Here is a 6,663-nt window from a genome sequence, read left to right as displayed (position 1 = left end):
TCATTCTCCCATTAATTTCTCCTACTGATGAAAGCTTTTTAAAAAAATCTTCCATTCAAAGGGATATGGAAGCTGCTAGTAGTGTCTGGCATATAATTTTTAGTTTAAAAATGCTCATCTATTCTTCTTATGCTAGAGATTTGGGATTCAAGAAAAATCCACAGGGACCTTCTGATCTTGTGTGAAAGAACACATGAGAAAAGCTCTTGGAATTGGGCTGGTGTGTGACACCACAGTTTTCCCTCCCTAGAGCTCCAGGACTTAGTGACAATGACAAATGGCTACTCAACACAGTTTTCCAAAGGCTTCTTTAAAACAAACCAAAGATTTCCTGTTTGATTTGGCTGTTTACTGTGATATCATGTTACAACTACTTAATTATCTCTTTCTCACCCAGACCACAGTCTCCTTGAGGACAATAATATTGTCTTCGACACCTTGGTATTCTCAGTCCTGAGTACAAGCCCAGAGTATTTTTATGAATGAGTTTAAAAATCTCAGAATTATTCTTTTTATATCTTTTCTTTGAAGTATTTTTTTATTAGTAATATATATGTATACTTTTCTGTTCCAAAGAAATTTTGTGTAGGATCATTTAGTATTTTTAAATTATATATTTGCGTGTTATAGCCACTGACTTAAAAATTATATGAAACCATTTTAATAGTTTTTTTTAATCTGAGAGAGAGAGAGCTCAGGGGAAGGGGAGAGAGAGAGAGAAAAAACTTAAGCAGATTCCACACTCACTTCAGAGCCTGATGTTTGGCTCAATGCCACTACCCTGGGATCATGACCTGAGCTGAATTCAAGAGTCAGATGCTTAACTGATTGAGTCACCCATATGCCCCATGAAGCCATTAAAAAAAATCTAGATATTCTAAAGACTGGGATCATTGAGTTGAGTAACATTAAAATAACATATTCTGGGGGCTCTTGATAGCATTGTATTGATGAGTGCCAGCTTTGCAGCTCCAGAGACCAGAGGCCAAGTCCTGGCTATTGTCTTTCACATTACAGACAGTGACTACAGGCAACTTACTTATTATATCTGGCACTTAATTTTCTCAGTGTTGTGAAAAATAACTTTGCAAACATAGATGATGTGTCTGTGTCAAAAATTTTTTTAAATGTTTTATTTATTTATTTGTTTGTTTGTTTTTAATGTTTTATTTATTTCTGAGAGAGAGAGAGAGAGAGAGAGACAGACTGAGCAGGGGAGGGTCAGAGAGAGAAGGAGATACAGAATCTGAAACAGGCTCCAGGCTCTGAGCTGGCTGTCAGCACAGAGCCCGACGTGGGGCTCAAACCCACCAACCGTGAGATCATGATCTGAGCGAAAGTCGGATGCTCAACCGACTGAGCCACCCAGGCGCCCCAATGTGTCTACGTTTATTAGTAGTGTCTGGCACATAAAATTACTAATGATTATTAATTCTCGAAATTTTGACCTAATTATGAATATTTCACATGAACATTTTTATGAGATCAAGAAGAAAAAGGCAACTTGATAGTGGAGAGTTTCCATAGGTATTACCCTGATTTTGGTCCACTGAAATGTTAACTTTGCAACTGATTGCCATGCTAAGATGTTAGATTGAGGACATAATATTTATCTTGACAATGGTTTAATACCGAAAGGCTACAAATATAAATTTTGGGTAGAAGTGCTACCTTGTTCATATTGAAAATAGGGTTTACTTGGAATGACCATAGTAGAAGCCCTATTATCTTAAGTGATTAGCATTGGCCAATAAATTTGTCAGTAAATTGAAAAGGGATTCATGATTAGTGATTAGCCAACATTACTAATGACAAGGGAAATGCAAATCAAAACCACAGTGAGACATCATCTTACATCTGTCAGAATAATTAGAATGAAAAAGACATAAGTGTTGGAGAGGATATGGAGAAATGTAAATTGGTGCAGCCACTGTGAAAAGCAGTATGGAACTTCCTCAAAATATTAAAAATATAAATACTATATGATATAGTAATTACACTACTGGGTATTTACCCAAAGAAAACAAAAACATTAATTCAAAATGATACATGCATTGCTATGTTTATTTCACCATTATTTACAGTAGCCAAGATATAAAAACATCTTAAGTATCTATGGATAGATGAATGGACACAGGATGTGGTACACACAGACACAGACACAGACACACACACACACACACACACACACACAGGAATATTATAAATGATGAGATTGTACCTTTTTTGTAATCAGTATATTAATGAAACATTCATACTGTTCAAGAATTGCTTAATTCTGATATCCAAATTTGAGCTTGTGAACATAACTTTTAAACATACAATTAAAGCTATTCATCATAATTTGCTATACTACCAACATTAAATTACCATTATTTCAGGGAGTAAGTTAAATGTTTTAAAGTAAACTTGTAACATACCTAAAAAACACCTTCTTAATTCATATAAGCTGAAGCATACATTCTAGCTTCTCCATGTAAAAGTCTCTGCTCCCATAGTCACTACTCTGAAGCTTATCATGGTCCAAAGAGAAGGGGAAAAACTGTAATCAGGACTGATTATATATATATATATATATATATATATATATATATATATAAAATTATATAATCAGGACTGGTTATATAATATTATATATATATAAGATGGCACGGGAGAAAGGAATGCAATTCTATAAGTGCAAGCCCTCAAACAGCAGATTATGATAAACCTCTTCTTTAGAAAGTTATCCTTTCTATCACTGATGCCATAGGTCAAATTGTCACTTTCAAGTAACAGTTGAGGCAATAGAATAAATGCAGAAGCATTACAATGAATCTCACTTAATAGAACTACAGACCAACACTTCTCTACAAATTAAGTTCTTTTTCTGATTGCCAATTAAACACATTTTAACTTCATAGCTTGCCAATTAAGGGTCATACGCTGAAGTCAATACATACACCTAGCATTTCAGTCTAAACTATTTTATGTACTTAGAGCTGAAATCAGTTACAAGGTATGGCCTAAAAATGCAAGGGGAGATTTTTTTTTCTAAAGTAGTTTTTACAAGTATTAAACTTATCTTGCACACTGAAGTCATCCTATATACATGGAAAAGGCAGAGTTTTTATATTTGAGTTTATTCTGTTGAATATTAAAACAAAAGCAATAGCAAGCAGTGAGCTATAATTATAGTCCTTCTCTCATTCACTATTGCATATAAGATGCCAGCAGGTTATTCATAGGCCCCATTAAGAGGCCTGACACTGAACACCACCCACAGGAAGATGTTCATCATCTTCATATGATTCTCCATTATAATGGTGCCATCTTTCCCAAATTGGGTCAAAGTCCACCAGTTCTACCTGGTCCATTTCATCAGTCTCTTCTACTTCCTTTGTCTCAGGGGGAAGTTTTTCCAGCAAAGTGAGTTTATCAGGAGAGAGAAAGGCATTCTCAGTAAAGTTTACCTTAAATTTGATGATTAGGAGACCCTTTTCATATGGTCTACAATAAATTGGCATATCTTCATTTAGCACACTTAATATGTCCATGTTTCACGATCTGACTTGAATGAGAGGTGATGACAATGGCTCTCTCGTGAAGAGTAGATACTGGCTTTTTCGAGTACTTCAACCAGCTGTATGTCCTTACACAAGAGAAGATCCTCTCCTCACCAAGTAAAAACAGCATGGCCCAACTGATGTAAAACAATGATAGTATCTCCTGGTTCCAGTCCTAGTTCTTAGTCTCCTGTGCCATGGAATGTTATCTTCTGGCCATCTTTCATGCCTTTGTCAATATGAACTTCTAGAATCTTGTTTTCCTGAACTCTCTTCCCTCCATTGCATCTTTTACATCTATCTTTAGGACTGAACCATTCCCCATGGCCCCAGTACTACATGCACACAGATTAAATATGCTGAACCATTCCAGATCCTGTCTGATGAATTCTTATTTGCACTCCAGTACCTTGGCAATTGGTACAACATTCAACCACTCCTTTCTTACCACCTTGGCCTTCACATTTGTCACAAATCACATTCTTTTGCAGACCTAGTTTTCTTATTGCATCATTATATAAATCTTCTAAGGCTACAGAGAGCTGATGCACAACATTAAAAAAAATTGTTTTAATGTTTATTTATTTTGAGAGAGAGAGGGAAAGTGAGTGGGGGAGGTCCAGACAGAGAGAGTGGGAGAAATAGAATCTGAAACAGGCTCCAAGCTTTGATTTGTCTACACAGAACCCAGTGCGGCAGTTTGAACTCATGAACCATGAGATCATGACCTGAGCCAAAGTCAGATGCCTAACAGACTAAGCAACCCAGGCACCCCTGATACACAACATTTTTACCTCTCCTTTCTCTCTGCATCTTTCCTACTCTCCTCCTCCAAAAAACACATCAAAGATGTTCATGGGGGAGTCAAAACCACCACCCACTCCACCTTTAATTGCCTGTTGTCTTTCTTTATCATATAATTCCCTTTTCTTTGCACCAGAGAGCACTGCATAAACTTGAGAAATCTGTTTAAACTTCTCTCCTTCATTTGGACTCTTTCAGGGTGGTACTTCAAAGCTAGTTTCCTTAAGCCTTTTTCAATTCTTCCTGGGTGGCATTTGGTTTGACCCCCAAAACATCATAGTAAGTAGTTTCTTTCACCATTTTCTACAGCTGGTGAGCGGGCTAGGGTAGGTGTGGGGGAGCAGGAAGGAGCACATTACTGGCCACAGATTTGGTAGCTGTGGCTCCTCCTCTTCTCACCAAGCGTTCTGGAAAGTTCTGCATGAGATTGTACCATTTGAGCCAACATAGATGGACAAAGAGTGTATAATGCTAAGTGAAATAAGTCAGACCAAGAAAGACAAATACCATATGATTTCAGTCATATGTGGAAGCTAAAAAAGCAAATGAATGAACAAAGAAACAAAAAGCAGAATCAGATCTATGAATACAGAGAACAAACTGATGGCTGCTGGAGAGCGTGGGCAAGATGGGTAAAACGGAGTGGGAGATATGGGCTTCCAGTTATGGAATGAATAAGTCATGAGGATAAAAGGCAAAGAATAGGGAAAGTCGTCAGTGGCATTATAACAGTGCTGTATGGTGACAGATGGTCGGCATCACTTAGGGTGAGCACAGCATGATGTATAGAATTGTCTAATCACAGTGCTGTACACCTGAAACTAACATAATATTGTGTGTCAACTATACTCAAATGGGAAAATAAAAGAAGGATTCATGAAAACAATATATACCTGTTTTGTTTTTTAATTTATTAGTTTTTAAAGTTGATTGTTTATTTTGAGAGAGAGAGAGTGAGAACGAGAGTGAACAAGCGAGCGAAAGAGAGCGAGTACACGAGCAGGGCAGAACCCAATGGAGGGCTCTAATCCATGAACCATGAGATCATGACCTGAGTTGAGATCAAGAGTCAGATGCTTAACTGACTGAGCCACCCAGGTGCCCCAATATATACATGTTTTAAAAATTGATGCTGTTCACTAATATTTGATGAAGAGTCAAGGCCCCACTTTTGAGTTTAAGTGTTCTGAGGAGAGTTCAGTCATTTTCATTGTGTCCTGCATACCCACAAGGCACTCTCCCTGTGTCTCTTGGTTTCTTTTTTAATGCTTATTTATTTTTGAGGGAGAGAGAGAGACAGAGTGTGAATGGGGGAGGGGCAGAGAGAGAGAGAGGGAGACACAGAAGCAGGCTCTAGGCTCTGAGCTGTCAGCACAGAGCCTGCCACAGGGCTCAAACTCAGAACCATGAGATCATGACCTGAGCCAAAGTCCAACGCTTAACCAACTGGGCCACCCAGATGCCGCTGTGTCTCTTGGTTTCAATTTACTAAAAGTAGAGCTAGAAGTTAAAGAATTGTGAGGCAGCCTAAAAGCAGAATCTGTCTGTATTAAAAATATCTCACACTATCTCACAAATATCTTACCCACAATAATTTCCTTGCCTTTGTCAACTCTTTCTGAAATATTCAACCAGGTTTTCATAGAATCCCAAAACTCCCCACACTCCTATTGCATCAGTTTGTGTAACATTTAATTAAATTATGTAATTGCAATAGCAAGAAAACTAGCATAAACTGACTTGAGAGAAGCATGGGGACCTCAAAGTGAACATTAAACGTATGTGTGGGCATTCTAGAAAATAACCTACTAGTGGTAATTGTCCAGTGTAAAATCAGTCAGATGTTTTACAGAGGAGGAACTTATGGCTTAGTCAGGTGGACTGGTTAAGTGGAAGTGGTCAGGAGTGTCAGCTGGATTTAATCGTAAGAGAGCTTAGCTTCCTTCTATAACTGAACTTTGGTAATTAAAAATGCTGTGGGATTCTGAGCTTTTGACCCTTGAAATGTTCTAAACTTTTATGATCTTTGTTGTTAGATTATTTTAAGGCTATTCAATTTAAGATGTTGTCTGGTATTTGAATTTTCTCTCTTGCCAACCCATTTCTTTTTTCATGATCTCCTTTAGTCCACAAGCCCCAATAAAAATACTAGTTTAATTTTAAAATTCGAGATAGATGAAGGGGCTGCACAATCCTATCCTGTGGAAACAGCGTCTATCAAACACTTGTTGAGGAAAAACACCCATAATGTCCTGATGCTCAGCTGCTATCATGTCCCTACATCCTTCGTGAGCAGTCAAGCTTTTAAGAATAG

The 6,663-nt window shown here is 37.5% G+C and overlaps 1 pseudogene; it reads right to left on the bottom strand.

Moving 5' to 3' along the window:
• Positions 1-3,233: 3,233 nt before the first annotated feature.
• LOC120244140 lies at positions 3,234-4,664 on the bottom strand (annotated as a pseudogene).
• Between the last annotated feature and the right edge of the window lie 1,999 nt (positions 4,665-6,663).

This window comes from Hyaena hyaena, unplaced genomic scaffold (genome assembly GCF_003009895.1).
Source record: "Hyaena hyaena isolate Hyena2069 unplaced genomic scaffold, ASM300989v1 scaffold_371, whole genome shotgun sequence".
NCBI classification, from domain to species: Eukaryota; Metazoa; Chordata; class Mammalia; order Carnivora; family Hyaenidae; genus Hyaena; species Hyaena hyaena.
Note: the sequence above shows the minus strand (reverse complement) of the source record. Positions and strands in the feature narration are given on the sequence as shown.